At 52.4% G+C, this 21356-nt stretch overlaps 1 long non-coding RNA gene across 2 annotated transcripts in view; it reads right to left on the bottom strand.

The window, feature by feature from the left end:
- The window catches only part of LOC138570040 (uncharacterized), a 799187-nt gene that overhangs the window by 283828 nt on the left and 494003 nt on the right, over positions 1–21356 (bottom strand). The window lies entirely within an intron of this gene.

The raw sequence follows: 21356 nt of genomic DNA, 5'->3' as shown, positions 1-21356 counted from the left end.
GTGTGGTGGAAACCTGTACCTCCCATGCACCTGGTCATCAGGCATCCCGAAAAGGCTGGTTCTGGGTGTGAATATTCTGGCCCTGACTATCCTCCTCCTCCTCCTTTGGTAGCCCACGCCCACTGTTGCTAGGAACGGTATGTTCATCCTCGGTCTGAGCTTGTTATTTTGTTAGCGCGCAAATTAATGCGTTGCGCGTGTTGTAGGCGAGCGTGTGACCCGCGCACCTCTGAAATCCAGTACCCAGTCCAATAGCGTGTGGAAATTCCCGCGCACCCCGGGATACAGGTGCGCTGACGTACTTGCGTGTGTAAGTGCCCGCGCACCCCTGATATACACGTACATAGGCCAATCGCGTGTACGCGCACTTTTGTCCAATTACACGCGATGACACTCTGACGTGCTGTCCAATTACACGCGATGACACTCTGACGTGCAGTCTTTCCATGTGTGCTCTGTCATCACGTGCTGTGTGGGAAACACCCGTGCGGGTCATGTCACAGACGCGCTTACGCGCTGAGGGCCTTTGGTCCAATAGAATCGCGTATGCGTGCTGACGCGCTTACGCGCTAAGGGCCTTTCCTCGAATTTCACGCTGACGTGCAGACTTTTCACGTGCCAAATCACTCCGTATCAAGCTGGCCACGCGTATGCAAACGGAAGACCACGCTCCTGCCCAGAAGGCCGAACTACTGCCCCCCAGAGCCCCGAGCACGCTCCCACCTGCCATCTGCTGCTGCCTGACTGCCTGCTGCCCACGTGCACTGCCATTTGCTGCCTGCACATCAGCCAGGGGTGCTGTTGCTGTGACCACCCCTGCTGGAACCGAAGACTCCCGACTGGTATTCCATCGCTCCACAGCCCAGCCCCAGGACCCAGTTGCCCACCCACTCCTGCCTCTGGGGTTGTCATGTCGGGGCAAACACCATCTGTGACCACTGACAACCCCCGGCCAGAGAGGCAGAGGGGCACCAGCTTCAGTGCCACCGAAGTTGGTATCCTGGTGGAGCAAGTCCTGGGGCAGTATGATGCCCTCTTCGGAAGTTCCCGCGCCGACAAGGAAGGACGGACTCGGATCTGGACTGACATCGTGACTGCCATCAACGCGGAGGGGGTGGCAGTCCGTGACTTACAACATGTCAGGAAGCGCTGGGAGGACTACAGGTCCAGGACCCTGAACAAGGCCCGGTGCCTCTTGAAGGCAGCGGATGCCAAGGGGCGCCGGGGCCACTTGTCGGAAGAACAGATGAGGGTCCTGGAACGCATATCCCCAGCGCTCCACGTCCAGGTCCTGGAGAAGCAGACCCGTCTGGAGTCGAGCGGTGAGTGTACATGCATCCTGATTGTGAGCAGTGCGTGTGGTGATTATTCGGTAGTGTGCAGGTTGCACATCTGTTTGTATGGGGTCGAGTATGGGTGGGGGTGTCCAGGGCCGTGGGGCTGACACATGCGAGGGCTGTAATGTGTGAGACATGGATGGTGCTTGTGTGTGTAGGCTTGCATGCCAAATGCAGTTGTGTGTGCACACATGTTTGGATGAATGTGTATGTAAGTAGACATGTCCGTGATGTCACGCATGTATGTTGTTTTCGGCTGCATATATGAGCACTGTGTACATGTGCATGTGTGTGTATTTGACAAGGGTGCAACAGTGATGCAACATGGATGCATGTGACAGCGATATGTGGAAGCCTGATTGGCAGATGTGACATGGATGCCCGTCTGAACAGTGCGACACTTGGCAGAGGTGTACACATGCATGCAAGTGTGGTGGTGTGTGTACATGTGTGGTGCACTTCCTGTGTTGCATGTGATGTCTGGCTCACCTTTGGCTGCTCATGCTGTTGTATGTGTATGGATGGTGGTGGCAGTTGCCATATGGCTGTGGTATGGCTCATGTGTGCGAGTTGCAATGACATGTGTGTTGGGGATTGTGATGACATGTCTGAGGTTTGCCAATGCCACTCAAGTGCAACTGTCATGTGTGTATGTGTCCATTGTACAGTGCCCTGATGCCTGTGTTTTGTTTCTCCCTGTCTGCAGCGTCAACTGATGAAGAGGGCGGGGAAGGTGCTGTGGAGCACAGCGGCGGGGATCCCACCGCCAGCCGGAGACGCAAGGCCCGGGTCCCCTCCCGTGTTGTCATCTCGTCGGGGTGTGAGGAGTCCGGTGCCGCGTCCCAGGACGCAGCTGCCGGGGGGAGGTCCAAGAGTCGGAGGTTGGAGTTGGACTCCTCGGCAGCAGAAGGGGCAGCTGGGACCCCACAGGGCCCAATAGGGGAAGATGGCACGGAGTCATCCAGGTTGGTGGGGGGTTTGGTGGAGGAGGAGGCCGTGCAAGCACCAGAGACGGGGTCTGGAGGTGGGGATCCCACTGGTGCTAGTGGTGCAGTCCAGGACCAGGGACAGGAGGCAGCACAGGCCGCCGCGGAGGTGCCTGTGTGCAATCCTGTCCCCGATCCTGTCCCTGCATCATCTTGCACCAGCAGGGATGCCTACGTCCAGACCGGTTTTCAGGCAGGGGATGATCTGACGTCAACTGGCCTTCCTCTGCCTGCGGAAGTGGCTATGCAGGTCCGGGTTGAGCCTGTCCGGGCTGGTGTGGCGTTGCGTCAACGGGCCATGCGAGGTGACCTGCAGTCTTTTCATGGAGAGACTGCACGTCATCTCCAATGGCTCGTTGACCACGTCAGCCTGCTGGGACAGGTCACCCAGACCGGATTCCTCCGTCTGATGGGGCTTGCTCCGACCCCCTCCTCAACTGGACCCCCTACGCGCCAGTCGTCCTCTGTGCCATCTTCCCACCCATCAGTCACCTGGGTGCCCTGTGGAGCTGCCTCTGACAGTGCGGCCAGGCTGGTGGAGGAGGCATCCCTGCCACAGTCGGGAGTCGGACGTCCAGCAGGGGTGGCCACATCAACAACTGCACCCCAGCCGGTGGAGGATGTGCAGGCAGCAGGAGGCAGTGCACGGGCAGAGGCAGAGCAGCAGCAGCAACATGGTGGGAGCCATGAAGGCTCGCGGCAGGAGGACCCAGGACAGAGAGAGTCTTCCGTGTGGTAGCGGTTGGGCCACGCCATAGGTGCGGAGCGGCGGCGGGCGGAAGAGGCGCGGCTCACAATGGTCAGGGCGGAGAACTCCATGCGGAGGGCCCTGAGGCGGGCCGAGTGCCTCGAAGCAATCCACAGGGGGTTGGAGGAGGACACGGCGTCGTCCCTGCGGACCCTCGGGGCCATGGAACTGGACCGCCTCTGGGACATCGAACAGGAGTTCGATGATGCCCTGGCCCGGAACACCACGGAGTGAGCCGCTGGACTTGCCCGCCGCCTTTGTATATAGTTCTTTAGTTTTAGGTTTCCTTTGTTTGTTCTTATGATTTGGAGTCGACGGACACTGCTCCACTTTTTGTATATAGTTGCTTTTTAGTTAGGTTTTTTTTTAGGTTTCCTTTGTTCAGTTGGGCTCATGGACCCTTTCGAGTTTTTTACATAGTTCTTAATTGGATAGATATTTTTTTACATTTGACTTTGGACGACATTTTTTTGGATTATGATTTGCAGTTTTTTTTTTTATACGGACATGCAGCTTAATTTTTTTTCATTCCCATTGTAGTTTGTTTCATTTCTTTAGCATTCTTTCTTTTTTTCAATACAATTTTGTTTTCATACTTCACTGTGTGGTATCATCTCATTGGTTTCATGCATGTCATGTTGGGTGTTTTCCCATTCAATTGCAACCATTGTGTGTGACGGACATGGGTTCATTAGCTTCATGAACATTGGGGGTGTGACATGTAATTTCCATTTCCATGTGGGTGAATGGGTTACTTGGTAGGGCTTTTTGGCTGTGGAGGCTGACCATAACGCACATGATTGGGGATTGTGAGGACCTGGTGGAGGGTGCCCCTGGTGGCTGGGGGGTGGTGGGAGACATGAGTGGGGGCCTGGTGGAGGGTGCCCCTGGATGGTGGGGGGTGGGGGTGGTGGGAGACATGAGTGGGGGCCTGGTGGAGGGTGCCCCTGCACTGCTGGCGGGTGGGGGTGGTGGGAGACATGAGTGGGGGCCTGGTGGAGGGTGCCCCTGCACTGCTGGGGGGTGGGGGTGGTGGGAGACATGAGTGGGGGCCTGGTGGAGGGTGCCCCTGCACTGCTGGGGGGTGGGGGTGGTGGGAGACATGAGTGGGGGCCTGGTGGAGGATGCCCCTGGTGGCTGAGGGGTGGGGGTGGTGGGAGACATGAGTGGGGGCCTGGTGGAGGGTGCCCCTGGTGGCTGGGGGGTGGGGGTGGTGGGAGACATGAGTGGGGGCCTGGTGGAGGGTGCCCCTGGATGGTGGGGGGTGGGGGTGGTGGGAGACATGAGTGGGGGCCTGGTGGAGGCTGCCCCTGCACTGCTGGGGGGTGGGGTGGTGGGAGACATGAGTGGGGGCCTGCTGGGGGGTGCCCCTGCACTGCTGGAGGGGTGGGGGTGGTGGGAGACATGAGTGGGGGCCTGGTGGAGGCTGCCCCTGCACTGCTGGGGGGTGGGGGTGGTGGGAGACATGAGTGGGGGCCTGGTGGAGGCTGCCCCTGCTTTGCTGGGGGGTGGGGGTGGTGGGAGACATGAGTGGGGGCCTGGTGGAGGCTGCCCCTGCACTGCTGGGGGGTGGGGGTGGTGGGAGACATGAGTGGGGGCCTGGTGGAGGCTGCCCCTGGTGGCTGGGGGGTGGGGGTGGTGGCAGACATGCGTGGGGGCCTGGTGGAGGCTGCCCCTGCACTGCTGGGGGGTGGGGGTGGTGGGAGACATGAGTGGGGGCCTGGTGGAGGGTGCCCCTGGTGGCTGGGGGGTGGGGGTGGTGGGAGACATGAGTGGGGGCCTGGTGGAGGGTGCCCCTGGATGGTGAGGGGTGGGGGTGGTGGGAGACATGAGTGGGGGCCTGGTGGAGGCTGCCCCTGCACTGCTGGGGGGTGGGGGTGGTAGGAGACATGAGTGGGGGCCTGGTGGAGGGTGCCCCTGGTGGCTGGGGGGTGGGGGTGGTGGGAGACATGAGTGGGGGCCTGGTGGAGGGTGCCCCTGGATGGTGGGGGGTGGGGGTGGTGGGAGACATGAGTGGGGGCCTGGTGGAGGCTGCCCCTGCACTGCTGGGGGGTGGGGGTGGTGGGAGACATGAGTGGGGGCCTTGTGGAGGGTGCCCCTGGTGGCTGGGGGGTGGGGGTGGTGGGAGACATGAGTGGGGGCCTGGTGGAGGCTGCCCCTGGTGGCTGGGGGGTGGGGGTGGTGGGAGACATGAGTGGGGGCCTGGTGGAGGCTGCCCCTGCACTGCTGGGGGGTGGGGGTGGTGGGAGACATGAGTGGGGGCCTGGTGGAGGGTGCCCCTGCACTGCTGGGGGGTGGGGGTGGTGGGAGACATGAGTGGGGGCCTGGTGGAGGGTGCCCCTGCACTGCTGGGGGGTGGGGGTGGTGGGAGACATGAGTGGGGGCCTGGTGGAGGGTGCCCCTGGTGGCTGGGGGTGGGGGTGGTGGGAGACATGAGTGGGGGCCTGGTGGAGGGTGCCCCTGGTGGCTGGGGGGTGGGGGTGGTGGGAGACATGAGTGGGGGCCTGGTGGAGGGTGCCCCTGGATGGTGGGGGGTGGGGGTGATGGGAGACATGAGTGGGGGCCTGGTGGAGGGTGCCCCTGCACTGCTGGGGGTGGGGGTGGTGGGAGACATGAGTGGGGGCCTGGTGGAGGGTGCCCCTGGTGGCTGGGGGGTGAGGGTGGTGGGAGACATGAGTGGGGGCCTGGTGGAGGCTGCCCCTGTACTGCTGGAGAGTGGGGGTGGTGGGAGACATGAGTGGGGGCCTGGTGGAGGCTGCCCCTGCACTGCTGGGGGGTGGGGGTGGTGGGAGACATGAGTGGGGGCCTGGTGGAGGCTGCCCCTGCACTGCTGGGGGGTGGGGGTGGTGGGAGACATGAGTGGGGGCCTGGTGGAGGCTGCCCCTGCACTGCTGGGGGGGTGGGGGTGGTGGGAGACATGAGTGGGGGCCTGGTGGAGGGTGCCCCTGCACTGCTGGGGGGTGGGGGTGGTGGGAGACATGAGTGGGGGCCTGGTGGAGGGTGCCCCTGGTGGCTGGGGGGTGGGGGTGGTGGGAGACATGAGTGGGGGCCTGGTGGAGGGTGCCCCTGGTCGCTGGGGGGTGGGGGTGGTGGGAGACATGAGTGGGGGCCTGGTGGAGGGTACCCCTGGATGGTGGGGGGTGGTGGTCGTGGGAGACATGAGTGGGGACCTGGTGGAGGCTGCCCCTGCACTGCTGGGGGTTGGGGGTGGTGGGAAACATGAGTGGGGGCCTGGTGGAGGGTGCCCCTGGTGGCTGGGGGGTGGGGGTGGTGGGAGACATGAGTGGGGGCCTGGTGGAGGCTGCCCCTGGTGGCTGGGGGGTGGGGGTGGTGGGAGACATGAGTGGGGGCCTGGTGGAGGCTGCCCCTGCACTGCTGGGGAGTGGGGGTGGTGGGAGACATGAGTGGGGGCCTGGTGGAGGCTGCCCCTGCACTGCTGGGGGGTGGGGGTGGTGGGAGACATGAGTGGGGGCCTGGTGGAGGGTGCCCCTGGATGGTGGGGGGTGGGGGTCGTGGGAGACATGAGTGGGGGCCTGGTGGAGGCTGCCCCTGCACTGCTGGGGGTGGTGGGAGACATGAGTGGGGGCCTTGTGGAGGGTGCCCCTGGTGGCTGGGGGGTGGGGGTGGTGGGAGACATGAGTGGGGGCCTGGTGGAGGCTGCCCCTGGTGGCTGGGGGGTGGGGGTGGTGGGAGACATGAGTGGGGGCCTGGTGGAGGCTGCCCCTGCACTGCTGGGGGGTGGGGGTGGTGGGAGACATGAGTGGGGGCCTGGTGGAGGCTGCCCCTGCACTGCTGGGGGGTGGGGGTGGTGGGAGACATGAGTGGGGGCCTGGTGGAGGCTGCCCCTGCACTGCTGGGGGGGTGGGGGTGGTGGGAGACATGAGTGGGGGCCTGGTGGAGGGTGCCCCTGCACTGCTGGGGGGTGGGGGTGGTGGGAGACATGAGTGGGGGCCTGGTGGAGGGTGCCCCTGGTGGCTGGGGGGTGGGGGTGGTGGGAGACATGAGTGGGGGCCTGGTGGAGGGTGCCCCTGGTCGCTGGGGGGTGGGGGTGGTGGGAGACATGAGTGGGGGCCTGGTGGAGGGTACCCCTGGATGGTGGGGGGTGGTGGTCGTGGGAGACATGAGTGGGGACCTGGTGGAGGCTGCCCCTGCACTGCTGGGGGTTGGGGGTGGTGGGAAACATGAGTGGGGGCCTGGTGGAGGGTGCCCCTGGTGGCTGGGGGGTGGGGGTGGTGGGAGACATGAGTGGGGGCCTGGTGGAGGCTGCCCCTGGTGGCTGGGGGGTGGGGGTGGTGGGAGACATGAGTGGGGGCCTGGTGGAGGCTGCCCCTGCACTGCTGGGGAGTGGGGGTGGTGGGAGACATGAGTGGGGGCCTGGTGGAGGCTGCCCCTGCACTGCTGGGGGGTGGGGGTGGTGGGAGACATGAGTGGGGGCCTGGTGGAGGGTGCCCCTGGATGGTGGGGGGTGGGGGTCGTGGGAGACATGAGTGGGGGCCTGGTGGAGGCTGCCCCTGCACTGCTGGGGGTGGTGGGAGACATGAGTGGGGGCCTTGTGGAGGGTGCCCCTGGTGGCTGGGGGGTGGGGGTGGTGGGAGACATGAGTGGGGGCCTGGTGGAGGCTGCCCCTGGTGGCTGGGGGGTGGGGGTGGTGGGAGACATGAGTGGGGGCCTGGTGGAGGTTGCCCCTGCACTGCTGGGGGGTGGGGGTGGTGGGAGACATGAGTGGGGGCCTGGTGGAGGCTGCCCCTGCACTGCTGGGGGGTGGGGGTGGTGGGAGACATGAGTGGGGGCCTGGTGGAGGGTGCCCCTGGATGGTGGGGGGTGAGGGTGGTGGGAGACATGAGTGGGGGCCTGGTGGAGGGTGCCCCTGCACTGCTGGGGGGTGGGGGTGGTGGGAGACATGAGTGGGGGCCTGGTGGAGGCTGCCCCTGCACTGCTGGGGGGTGGGGGTGGTGGGAGACATGAGTGGGGGCCTGGTGGAGGGTGCCCCTGGTGGCTGGGGGGTGGGGGTGGTGGGAGACATGAGTGGGGGCCTGGTGGAGGCTGCCCCTGGTGGCTGGGGGGTGGGAGACATGAGTGGGGGCCTGGTGGAGGCTGCCCCTGCACTGCTGGGGAGTGGGGGTGGTGGGAGACATGAGTGGGGGCCTGGTGGAGGCTGCCCCTGCACTGCTGGCGGGTGGGGGTGGTGGGAGACATGAGTGGGGGCCTGGTGGAGGCTGCCCATGGTGGCTGGGGGGTGGGGGTGGTGGGAGACATGAGTGGGGGCCTGGTGGAGGCTGCCCCTGCACTGCTGGGGGGTGGGGGTGGTGGGAGACATGAGTGGGGGCCTGGTGGAGGGTGCCCCTGCACTGCTGGGGGGTGGGGGTGGTGGGAGACATGAGTGGGGGCCTGGTGGGGGATGCCCCTGCACTGCTGGGGGTGGGGGTGGTGGGAGACATGCATTGTTGATCAGTAGTGCAAGGTGACATGTGGGTTGGCTGCGGGGCATGCCCATGGTGGATGGGCTGCCTGCGGGACATGAGCAGGGGTGCAGGGTAGTCCCCCGTGGTGTGGGCTGCCTGCAGGGGCCGTGGAGGTTGTCGAGCGTACACCTGGGAGGACCCACACGGCCAATTCACGTGTAGTACTCCCCAGAACCCCTGGAATTCACATACCCTGCTGGAATCGCATGTGGAACTTTCCGCGCACCCATGGAATACACGTACCCTGCTCGCACTGTGCCAATCGCGTGTGGAACTTCCCGCGCACCCATGAAATACACGTACCCTGCTGAAATCGCATGTGGAACTTCCCGCGCACCCCTGAAATACACGTACCCTGCTCGCACTGGGCCAATCGCGTGTGGAACTTCCTGCGCACCCCTGAAATACACGTACCCTGCTGAAATCGCATGTGGAACTTCCCACGCACCCCTGGAATACACATACCCTGCTGAAATCACGTGTGGAACTTCCCGCGCACCCCTGAAATACAAGTACCCTGCTGAAATCGCGTGTGGAACTTCCCGCGCACCCATGGAATACACGTACCCTGCTCGCACTGGGCCAATCGCGTGTGGAACTTCCCGCGCACCCCTGAAATACACGTACCCTGCTGAAATCACGTGTGGAACTTCCCGCGCACCCCTGAGATACACGTACCCTGCTGAAATCGCGTGTGGAACTTCCCGCGCACCCCTGAAATACACGTACCCTGCTCGCACTGGGCCAATCGCGTGTGGAACTTCCCGCGCACCCCTGGAATACACGTACCCTGCTGAAATCGCGTGTGGAACTTCCCGCGCACTCCTGAAATACACATACCCTGCTCGCACTGGGCCAATCGCGTGTGGAACTTCCCGCGCACCCCTGAAATACACGTACCCTGATGAAATCACGTGTGGAACTTCCCGCGCACCCCTGAAATACTCGTACCCTGCTCGCACTAGGCCAATCGCGTGTGGAACTTCCCGCGCACCCCTGAAATACACGTTCCCCGCTTGGCGTTTGCTGTTTGCCAGCCCGGTGAACTGGTCCAGGGTTAGCGCAGCCCTTTACGATGATTTAGCGATTTTGATGGCTTTTCCTGCGCAAGGGCGTTCTTGGGGGCGTTACTGGCGCTGCTGCAGGGTCGCTGCGATTCTCTGCGCCACGGCTGGTTTGGGAGCCTAAAATCCATGAATACGCTGTGCGCGGAAATCGGTTTTAGCGCACGTTCCTGGCGCACACAATCGCACGCGGACACTCTGCGCCAGCCGCTTGCGACACTTTTCGGCGAAATTCTATTAATTACCCTGCAAAATTGTTGCAAAAACCAATGTGATTGAGATGTATTCTGTTTATACTCTGCTTTTCGGACACAGTGTAGAATGGAAACTCTTCTCATTTTTCAAAAAGTTTGTATAAACTAAATGAAATAAAGGAAAAAAAAAAATAGTTATTTGTTCAATGTTTGTTGGATCCATGGACCCGATTAATTAAGTCATGTCTGCATTGCAGAAATAAATTAATCGGGTCCACGGACCCGACAAACATTGAACAAATATGTTTGCTTGTTTCATAGTACTGTGATACCTATTGTGTAAACCCTGAATAATGCTCATCTCCCTCTTGAGATAAGTCTGACTGCTTAGCCACAGCTACCAACTAAATCTTTGTGGTACAGACTGATGCCAAAGGGGGTGTATTGCTCTCACCTGTAGTCCTAATCCTGTGTAGTGGTCCCTGAGGGAACTGCACAGGATTCTGACTAACACTGGTGTACAGCAGTGAGGATAAACTTATTGGATTTACATTTTAGTGTGCTACTAGTACCTTGGTTCAATTACCCACAAGGTTAACAATCACAAAAAGTTTAGTTTAACAAAGTCAAGTATGGAAAGTTATAGCCAGGAGACCCTCCTTGCAAAAACTGCTGATTATCTTAAAGATGTGTGCAGACAGAAAGGTCTTCCTGTCAAAGGCAAGAAAACAGAAATGATTGATATACTGTTAGAGAAACAAAGTCTGGATAGTGGTGCTGTAGGCCCTACTACTCCAGCAAATCTGGCAAACAGTAATGAGTATAATGTTGAACATGTTATTGTTGCCTCAGATGAGGAAGAGGAGGATAACAATGTCACCCCCTCTGGTCCTCTGCCTGCTCAAGGACCTCAACCTGTAGCTCCTGGATCCTTACCAGGTCCCACATTAAGGGCCTCATTACACGGAAGGCGGTGAGCCATGGCGCTATTAGCGCCATGGCTCATGCCGGTAAAATACCGGCACCGCCTTGGCGGAAAGGGGATTTACCGCCCCATTCCAAGGTTGGTGGGGCGGTAAATCCCCCTTCCGCCATTGCCCTTCCCCTTTCCCATTTCTGCCCCATAGGGCTCTATGGGAATGGGGAAGGCGCTAATTACGGCACCGCAATTTTGCAGTGCCGTAATTAGCTCTGAGGTCCCTTAGCGGGTTGGTTTTTAACGCCTGCAAAAAGCAGGCGCTAAAGCACCAACCTGCTAAGGGACCTCGTAGTAAGGCGGTAATGGTTAACGGTCACCGTTACCATTAACGGTGGCCGTTAACCATTACCGCCTTCCGTGTAATGAGGCCCTAAGTCCTGAATGTCTATCTCTAGAAAAAATGAGACTTGAACTTGAATTCAAACAAATTAGTGCCCAAACTGAACAGAGGCATCAGGAACTAAGGGTTAAAAGAAATAGAGCTCAACCATGAGCTTGAGATGAAGTAATTTTCTTTGGAAAATGCTTTTCTCCCCGAATCCTCTAGATCAAGGTTGTCCAACATACAGCCCGCGGGCCACAATGCGGCCCTCCAAGCCATTTCATGTGGCCCGCGAGGCTGTACAGACAAAATTGAACAAATAAAGAAATAAACCGGGCCGTGGTGGAGGACTGTTACTGCCTCTGGTGCCCCCTAAAAGGGGGTCGGGGGACACCAGAGGCAGTAACAGGCCACGTCCCAGTTTATTTATTTGTTCAATGTTTGTCGGGTGCGTGGACCCGATTAATTAATTTATTTATGCAATGTTGGGCGGACCCAACATTGCAGAAATAAATAAATTAATCGGGTCCACGGACCCGGCAAACATTGAACACATAAATAAATAAACCAGGCCGTGGCAGAGGACTGTTACTGCCTTTGCCACGGCCCGGTTTCTGACCAAAGCTTTGTATCAAAAAGAGAACATATATTTAATTTATACACAACTAGTTCAACACATGAATCACAGTTGATAAAGTAAGTTAAGTTTAGTCAAGGAAAAGTATATACAACTCCCTATTCAATTGTAGAAATGTTTGCAGTGGAGTGAAAACTGAGCAAAACAGCACAGTGAAAACCAACTACAAATGGCACTCTATCAATTTAACTAAAAGGAGGGAAAGCACAAGTTAAACCGAAATATCTTCAGACACCCCCTAGCAACACTTCCCTGAAGTTTTGTGAACAAGTAATGCACAGTAACACTTTAGCAGAAAGATAAGTGAATGAAAACTGAGCAAAATGGTACTAGACAGGTTAAAACAGTAGGAAGGAAGAATGGTTTAGAAGATTCAGGGGCATCAAAACATTTCTCATTGAAAGTCAATCTAGTGAGAGCAGATCTAACAATTCAGCCAGCGTCAATAGGCCTGAGCCAGAGTCAGTGGTACAGTACCAAGAGCTTAGGAGCAAACATGTTCTTGTAGCTGCAGTCAAGCCTTTGGTAAACGAATATTGAAAAGGGAGATGTGAGACAAAGTTAAGAGACCCCAATAAGTAGCTAAAGGATTTAAAACACCTTTAGGGCAACCACGGGAAAAGGGGGGCCTGGCGGAACAATGTACCTTAAACATGAAGAAGTGGCTCCTGCGGTGGCGGTTGTTCCTGGTAGTTCCTGCAGTTCGAGGGGTCCAGCAGAGGAAGAGAGGCTCTTGTCGTGGAGGAAGGTTCGAGTCATTGCACTAACCAGGGATGAAACCAGCTGCGGTGCTGCCAAACAAAGTTTAAAAGGTACGCTCCTTTTAATCGCGGTCCAGGTTGATAGCTGCCTGGCTATCCGGTCTCCAAGCGCTGGGCACTGTCGATTTGACCAAGGCAGGTCCGGGGAAGCGATGGGTGAACTGGTTGGTCCCACCAGCTCAAGGGAAGAAGGCTCTTTTGATGAGGATATCCTCTCGTCGTGTGGAAGAAAAGTGGTGAGACGATCCGGCAGGGCTTCACCAGTGGTGTAGATGCTGAAGATGTCTGTGGCTTCTCTCCCCTTCGGTTCCGTAGTTCCAGTGGCGACGTCTTGTCCTTCCAGTCCTCAGGACCATTTTTTTATGCAGAAAGAGACCCATTCATACAGCCTAGCTGTCACTCACACAGTGGAGTGATCTTCTTGGTGGGAGACCCTCCAGCCTATCAGGTTAGAGTGCGACCTGCCGCAGCAGCTCTGTCCAGGGGTTCTACTCCCCCTCCCAAACAACAGACCCACCCCAGACTCAGAGGCGCCGAAAGGAGGGCTTCTTGGCAGAAGCCCGCCAAAAGAGCGAACAAAGGATCCCCGACCTGGGTTAGGAGTTTAGAGTAAGACACGAGAAAGAAGTTATATTAAAGTTCTGGCAAATAAAGCCTACTGGAGTAAAGTTAATAAGTTAATAATAAAATAAACCGGCGGTATGTTAGAGGCTGTCAGTAGAAGTGTTAGCCTCGAACAATGGGAAAATCCCATAGGAAAATATTTGCGGTCGAATATTTATGTTAGTAACCACTGCCACCAGCCAGAAACTTTAGATAGTGGGACTTTAAGGTACCCCCTCGAAAATGAACCTAAGGGAAAAACTATTAACCCTTTCCAGTACCTCCATAGTAAGATGGGTTGTACTGGTTAAGTCAAAGGATTTGACTAGTAAAGTCAATGGGGACTTTACATGCCCTGGGAGGTAGTAGTCAGTCCCAGGGTATGGAGTCTATGTTTGGGGGTCGCTACGCCTCCCCTGTGTCACTGCAAGGAGGGTGCTGTGTAACACATGTGGATAAAGATGGTTCCTATGGGTGAGAGAAAATCCCATAGGCATTAAACACAAAAAATAGCCTAGAACACACATAGCAGAAATGCCTACGAGTGGGAAAAAGAGTCTCACTCTTAGCAGGTAAAAAGAAACAACCCCTTAAAATCCAGCAAAGCTGCTGGGGGGCTCTATAGGTAAGGGAAATTAGCCATAGAATCAGAATTCTCCCTACCAGGGTGCCATCAGATTCATTAAAGTGTATACATCTCCTTCATGAAAGATCCCCTGAACCCACTTTATCATAGATAACACACATTTTAGCACCAGGCAAGATTTCGTATTGGTCCAGGGTCTTTGTCCAAGGGCTGAAGGGGAGATTCTAGAACATGCTATCCTGTTTCTGGATAGATCAACACGGTCTAGGTGATTATTTATCTTTGCCATTCATTTTTTTTGTTGTTCACCCCTGCCCAAACAAAGCTCAGGGTGCTAAAGTCTAAGAAAAATGGGCGATAGATGTCTTATCCACAGACCCTCTAGGTAAGAAGGAAGAAATATGTTTCCAGTTTATCCTGAAAGGTCTTAGTGGTAGTCCATTACATGCCCTCAGATAAGTCCAGAATACAAAGTCACAGTTTTGTGTCAGATTCATAGATGCAACTGGAAGTTTACATCAACCATGCTATGGCTAGATTCAACACTGTATCATTTGATTACATTGCACAGCGAAACGCTAGGCTCTAAACAATAAAAATCCATGAAAAACTGTGTGTTCGATGAGAGCAGCACTTAAGCTTAGCTCTGGAACATGCACATTTTTCTGACATTATTGAACCAATGCCTGCTCTAAGGTTTCATGACACAAAGAGAAGTAGTCAAATGAGTGTGCCATGCCATGCAGCCGGCTTATAGCGCATGCAGGGCTACCTACTATTTTAATTATTAAATAAATCACCAATGGTTTCCATGACAAGTATTTCTGTCACACTGATCCAAGACTCTGAGTCTTCCTTTGGACTTTGTCTTTGATACACACTCATGTAAAAGAATGCTGCTCCACAGAACTCACATCAGAAGAAGGGGCCTTGCTAAAACCATTTGCTGCCCCCATTCAGTTTCCTACATTTGAGTCTGCATCATCATGAGCTCACCTGAGGACATGTGTCCTGCTTCTGTTGGAGCTTAGCTGGTCTACTGACTGCAGAGATTCACATTTCAATATGTGTCCCTACTCTCTAGCTGAAGATACAAATCAGGACTGCACGCGCGTTGCTTAACTGTGGCTGGAAGTGCAGTCAAGCTGCTTGTTGTTGCTGTAGAGATTACTGGTGGACGAGACGTTACCTGGACATTGCTGGAATTTCTCCCCACCCTTTGGCTGAAGATAAAAAACAGGGCTGCGTGGATAATGCACATACGTTGCTCAGTTGTGGCAGGGAGTGCAGTCAAGCAGTCTAGTGGACTGGTGACACTGGTGAGTGTTCTTTTGAAAGTGGTACTTGTTGCCTTGGTTTTGGTGATACGACTGCATTTATATTGCCTCTAGTGATCGAGATATTATTGTGACTGCTAAATAATGCCCATACCAGTTACGGAGCTGGACACGCCAAACCAACAAGCGGAACGGGAGTCAAGTTTCACTAGATTCACTTCCTGTTGAGAAACTGCATCAATCCAAAAAAGAGAAACCTGCAGGTAATAAGAAGGAGCTAGTAAAACCACGCTTTTCTTCACCGTTAGTACGCAAACGAATACTGTGGGGGAGCAAGTAGAGAATTATATTTTTGTGGTAACAAGTACTAGGAATTTTATAGTAAAATATGAAATGTTTAAAACTTCTTTAAGTGACCATTCTATATTGTGCCCAAATCTCGGGCTAGGAAAGATGAGGCAGCATTCGAAAGTCGAATATGACTGTTACCCACAGGGTAAAAGAATCACCGGGACAGAGGCTAACATCGATAGGTTCAGTTGTAAATTGGTGAATAATGCGGACCTCACTTCAGAATTTGCTGCCTGTTGACATCTATGCAGAGCTTGGTCATTCACTTAAGTCAACTATGTACAAGACATCTATCATTTATGATAGATCTGGCCATAGTAACTTATATGATGCCATTAACAGGGAAAGAAAAATGTTCAGAATGACAATTCGTTGAATAAAAAGATTGATAAAAGTGGATGATATTGGAAAACATGCGACGTTAGCGCAGCAGATAACGAAATATAAAAATTGACTGACGTCATATAAAGCATGATGTGCATAATGCCAACAGGAAGTTATTATTTCTAATGTTACAATGTCATGACAGTAAAATATTCACTATTGCAGTACCTTTCTGAGGAGAGAGCAAAGGAGTTGAATCCTATCTCAGAGGCCTGTTGGTAGGCACATACAAAGGAGCTATATTGTTTTAATTCTGGTTCGATTCTCGATGAAACGGCATGCCCGACAATTAACTGCAATAGTAAAATTGGTTTCTATGTGGACGACATCCTAAAGGTAATGATTGAGCTTAATGCCTTGAGGGTGTGAGGTATGCTCGTAACACTGTATATTGTAAATAAGAGGTTTATTTACATTCATGAAACCGGCGCCCTGCACTGCCGCTCACAACCTGAAGCCTACTCTCTCTCCAATCTCGACTCTCTCTCTCGAATCCTCTTCAAACCTAAACATTCCTAACTAGGCGGCAGGCAGGGACGCTGTTGCTATGAGAACCACAAAGCTTAATGTAAACATAGAATACCACATCATCTCCCCCTTTTTATTCTACAGAAAATAAGGAGTAGCCTATTAACAATTGACTATGAATAAGACACACCAAATTTAAATGATAAGAAAACACAACAAATATTGAAACACTGAATTAACTTGTAGTTGAAAAGACATATACAATGAACCAAGGATTTGTCACTCTACTTTCCCATAATATAGTCTTTGGACCAGAATGGCAATCTCTTCTATCTTGACGTGTGTAATGTTTCGTCACCAGATGTGGCTCCTATCTCAGAATCTGAGTGACTATCATGACTGTCAACAATACTCCTGTTTTCAGTAATCAACTCATCACCATTCCTCTGCAACCTACCACATTCCCCAATATCAAAATTCTCAACATTCTCTCTCCCATGAACATCTCCCTCCACAATTTGAGGTCTAACATCAGACTGCCTTCTCACATTCTCCTCCACAGCGCTCTGGAAATCTTCATAATTTCTCATCCATACATCAAATCCACTAACCTGTCTGGAAGGACTGGCTCTACAATATCCCAAATCCCAATTCCATTTGCTTACTCTGTCCATGTTCCATACCGATCCACCACTAACTCTCACTGCCTTACCGAGGACTTGTAAAACCCTGACCGGTCTGCTATATTTAGAATCACCCTTTCTAACATTGTACCCTAGTTTTATCCTTACCATATCACCTGGTGAAATTCTCAATCCGCTCTTACCTCCTAATAAAATCCGATCATCCTTACCTCCTATGTGTTTGCCCTTCCTCAACTCACTGGACTCTAGTGTTCTCTTACAATTGACCCACTCAGGACTCAACAGCGTCTTGGGAGTTCTACCCCTCATCAATTCAAAGGGAGATACATCCAAACCTCTTTTTACTGACATTCTTATACTCCACAATTTTTCCATGAGAGCTTCCTCCACAGGAATATTGTTTCTTAAAGCCAATTCTACTGTCTCCACAACCATCCTGTTACATCTCTCAACTATCCCATTTGTTTGTGGATGATAAAGTGCAGATTACTTCCAATCAATCCCTGATGTCATGGCAAATTCTCTAATTTCCTTACTTTTAAATTGAACACCATTATCACTAATAATGGTTTTAGGAAAACCTTCTCTCCTGAAAATTTCTTTCAGAAATTTGATTACTTCTCCAGAGTCAACTTTCCTGACAGCTTTCAACTCCACCCAACTTGAATAATAATCAATCATAACAATCAAAAATCTTTTCTCCCCTATTAATCTTGCATATGGCCCCACAATGTCAATACCTAACTTCATCCAGGGAGCTTGTCCCTTATCTATCGCAACAGGTTCTGAATTGAAGATCTTACAACTCTTATCGCTGTTTTGGCAAGGCCAACAATTCCTGACAAATCTCTCAATTGACAAATCCATTCCTGGCCACCAGTATACAGACCTTACATTACTTTTGGTCCCCGTAATTCCTGGATGACCTTGATGAGCCTTTTCTATGAGTTCCTCATACATCACCTTGGGAGGTATCAATTTACTTCCCCTCAATAATAACCCTTCTTCCATGGATAATTCATCCTTCGCTTCCCAATATTTCAGACATTCTCCATCAATCAATCTCTTTTCTGGCCATCCTAACATAGTGAACTCAGCAATTTTTTGTAGGGTTAAATCTTTACTAATTTCATCCAACCACTTTTCCTTCGAGGTCACTTCAAGTACAACTGCTACCATGTCTTCATTAGTATCTAAATCTAAATCCACATTTCTTAACGGTAACCGTGACAAATAGTCAGCAAGAACATTTCTCTTACCTGGTACATACCTTATCACAAAATGATAGTCCTGCAATTTGATACTTAACCTGGCCAACCTAGGTGATGCTTTACACATACCCTTGACCGTCAGAACCTCTACAAGTGGTTTATGGTCGGTTTGAATGATAAACTTGCAATCCCATACATACTTCCTAAAATAATTTACCGCCCATGTGCAAGCCAAAAGCTCCTTTTCAATCACTGAATACCTGCTCTCTGTGTCCGAAAGTGCTCTGGAAGCATAATTGATGATCTTTTCCCTCCCTGCCATCTTCATCAATTTGGGATAGCACTGCACCTAGTCCACTTCCACTAGCATCTACGGTAACTTTGGTCAACCTGCCAAAAACATATCCTCCCAATTCTGTAGAGCTGCAGATTTCTCTCTTGATGCAACTCACCGCCTCATCACATTCTTTATTCCAAACAAACTTGACCTCCTTTTTTAGTAACTTCCTTAATGGCTCTGTTACACTTGCAAATTTCTTAACAAACTTATTATAATACTCACACATACCTAAGAATGATCTGAGTTCATCCTTATTACTGGGACTTGGGGATTCCTTAATTGCTTTCATAGCGTCACTTTTAGGTTTATACCCCTTGCCATTAACTGTGTGACCCAAATATTCAACTTCATCCATACCAAACTTGCATTTACTTTTCTCAATCTTTGAACCTACACCCTCCAATCTTGATAGTACATCCTTTAGCCTCATGTCATGTTCTTCTCGACCCTTGCCAAACACAATGATATCATCTTGATAAACAAAAATCCCCTTTAACCCCTTCAACACATGTACCATCGCCCTTTGAAATACGGCTGTTGCAGATGCTAAACCAAATGGCATGCGCTTGTATTTATATAGTCCATGTGGGGTAACAAATGCCGTGATGTCCCTGCAGTCTTCAGTCAGAGATATCTGATGGTACGCATTAGAGAGATCCAGAGTAGAAAACACATCTGCACTTCCCATGCAATTTAGCATTTCCGATAATATAGGAAGCAGAAAGATGTCCACTATGACATTCTTATTAACATCTCTCAGGTCTACACAAATTCTGATTTTGCCATTTTTCTTCATCACAACAACAATGGGGCTTGCCCACTCTGAAGATTCTATCTTTTCTAACACTCCTTCTGCTTCCAATCTCACCAATTCCTGTTCCACCTTGTCCGCTATGTCAAACGGTATGGGTCTGGATTTCGTATGTCTGACAGGTACTGTCCCCTCCTTTAGGCGAATCCTATGTGAAAAATCCTTCAACAATCCCAGTTTCTTCTGTTGCTTGTCATCTCCAGTTAATTTTTCTTTCCGACTCTGACTGGAATTTACGATTAGTATTTTTTCTTCCTCGCATGGATCCAATCTGATCTTCAAACCAGCTTGGTCTCTACAGCCAATGATGTTGACTCCGTTCTCTGCCACATAAACTTTAATTTCAGCACGCCTATCTCTGAATTTAACTATGCACGAGAACCAACCGATCATTTGGATCTTCGAGCCCTCAAATCTACCTGGATTCGATATGTGTGGTGCATTCAATTTACTCTTCAGACCACAAGCCAATAGGTTCTTCCAGGTTTCCCTTGTGATGATCGTCCACGGTGAGCAGCTGTCTACTTTTACTTTTGAGTTTCCAATTGTCAATTGTAATGATGCAACTCGGGCACCTAAACTCTCCTCCTGGAGGTACCCTGATCATGAAAACTCTCTCTTCGTCTGAATCATCATCTTCCTCTTGTATGACTGAGATTCTCTTTTTCTTTTTGCATGTGACTGCAAAATGTCCTTTCCACACCTTTGCCCTATTGCTGGACAAAATTTGGCGTACGCATAATGTCCAAACCTTCCACAATTGTAGCACCTGTCTCCATCCCTGAATTGTGTACTTGTGGGTTTGGGCTCATTTTTTGCCCAGCTTTTCCCTGTGAAGGAATGTCCTTTATACTCAATTCCTTTGACCCTGTTACTCTTTGGATTATTATCCACACGATCCTTTATCCTTAGTGTGTTAACCATATTTTCTTCATCTCCTTGGAGCATAAATGACGGTGCTCGACACGTTTGGCAATGGCAATAGTTTCCGGTAAGGATGGGTTCCCCACCATCCACAATCTGTCCTGGACCAGACTATCTTTGACATGAATGACAATTTGGTCCCTTATGAGTTCATCTAGTGTGATGCCATTGCCAAAATGACAGGTAAGAGACAAAGCCCTCAGAGCTGAGACGTAGTCTTCAATTGACTCATGTTCTTTTTGTGTTTTGGTAAGTTATTCCGGTGTAATGCTACGTTTGTTTCTGGGGTATAATATTTGTCTAATTGTCTGATAGTTCTTTCATGTTCATCAGCATCACCAGCTTCATCTACTGGCAGTTCCGGCAACTCTCTGTACTTTCTTTGTCCCTCTAGTCCCAATGCGTGGAGTAGTAACAACTTCTTTTTGTGAGGCACAAGACCTTCTTGGTCAACTGTTTGAACATAATTCATCCAGAATTCTTTCCATTCTGCCCAGCTCACTGTTGGCTGCCCAGGTGAGGGGAGAAAGCTTGCCGGCGGTTGGATGCTAATACCCTGCATTATTAGCAGATTACTGTTTTAATCTTAATGCTTGCAGTTGTCTTGAGTAATGTTCAATTCCTTTTCAATTCAAACTTTCCTTTAGTTTTCTCTTGAGTTTTCAAAAATGAAGCAGAGAAAAAAAAAACGTTTTTTTTTTTAAACAGTACTGTGAGGAGGATGAGGAGGTTGCTATCTACTCCTCATCCTGCCTGGCATTAGAGTGAACGAGTCACGTGACCCGTGTCTGTGGTGGGCCCCTTCCTCTAATGTGCCCGAAGTGTGGTGCCTGCAATCAGGCTCGCAGGCCCTTCTGCCAATCAGATGAGGTGGGAGGGGAAAGGAAACAGCACAAACCAACGCGACCGCCGGGGTTGGTTTGGAGCATCTGCTCTCCTCGACAGTACAAACCAGCGTGAGATTCGCTAGTTCGGAGCACACGCTCTCACTTTCCGTTCATCCCCGTACAAGGCCTGCACAAACTGTAGCAACGCAGTGCTACTGCTCGGAGCACCATCTCTATCTTTCCGTGGGTCCGGAGAGCGCCGAGATCCTCGTCGCCAAATGAGGTATGCTCGTAACACTGTATATTGTAAATAAGAGGTTTATTTACATTCATGAAACCGGCACTCTGCACTGCCGCTCACAACCTGAAGCCTACTCTCTCTCCAATCTCGACTCTCTCTCTCAAATCCTCTTCAAACCTAAACATTCCTAACTAGGCGG

Source organism: Ambystoma mexicanum, chromosome 2q (genome assembly GCF_040938575.1).
Source record: "Ambystoma mexicanum isolate Mex_15411 chromosome 2q, UKY_AmexF1_1, whole genome shotgun sequence".
Classification (NCBI taxonomy): domain Eukaryota; kingdom Metazoa; phylum Chordata; class Amphibia; order Caudata; family Ambystomatidae; genus Ambystoma; species Ambystoma mexicanum.
Note: the sequence above shows the minus strand (reverse complement) of the source record. Positions and strands in the feature narration are given on the sequence as shown.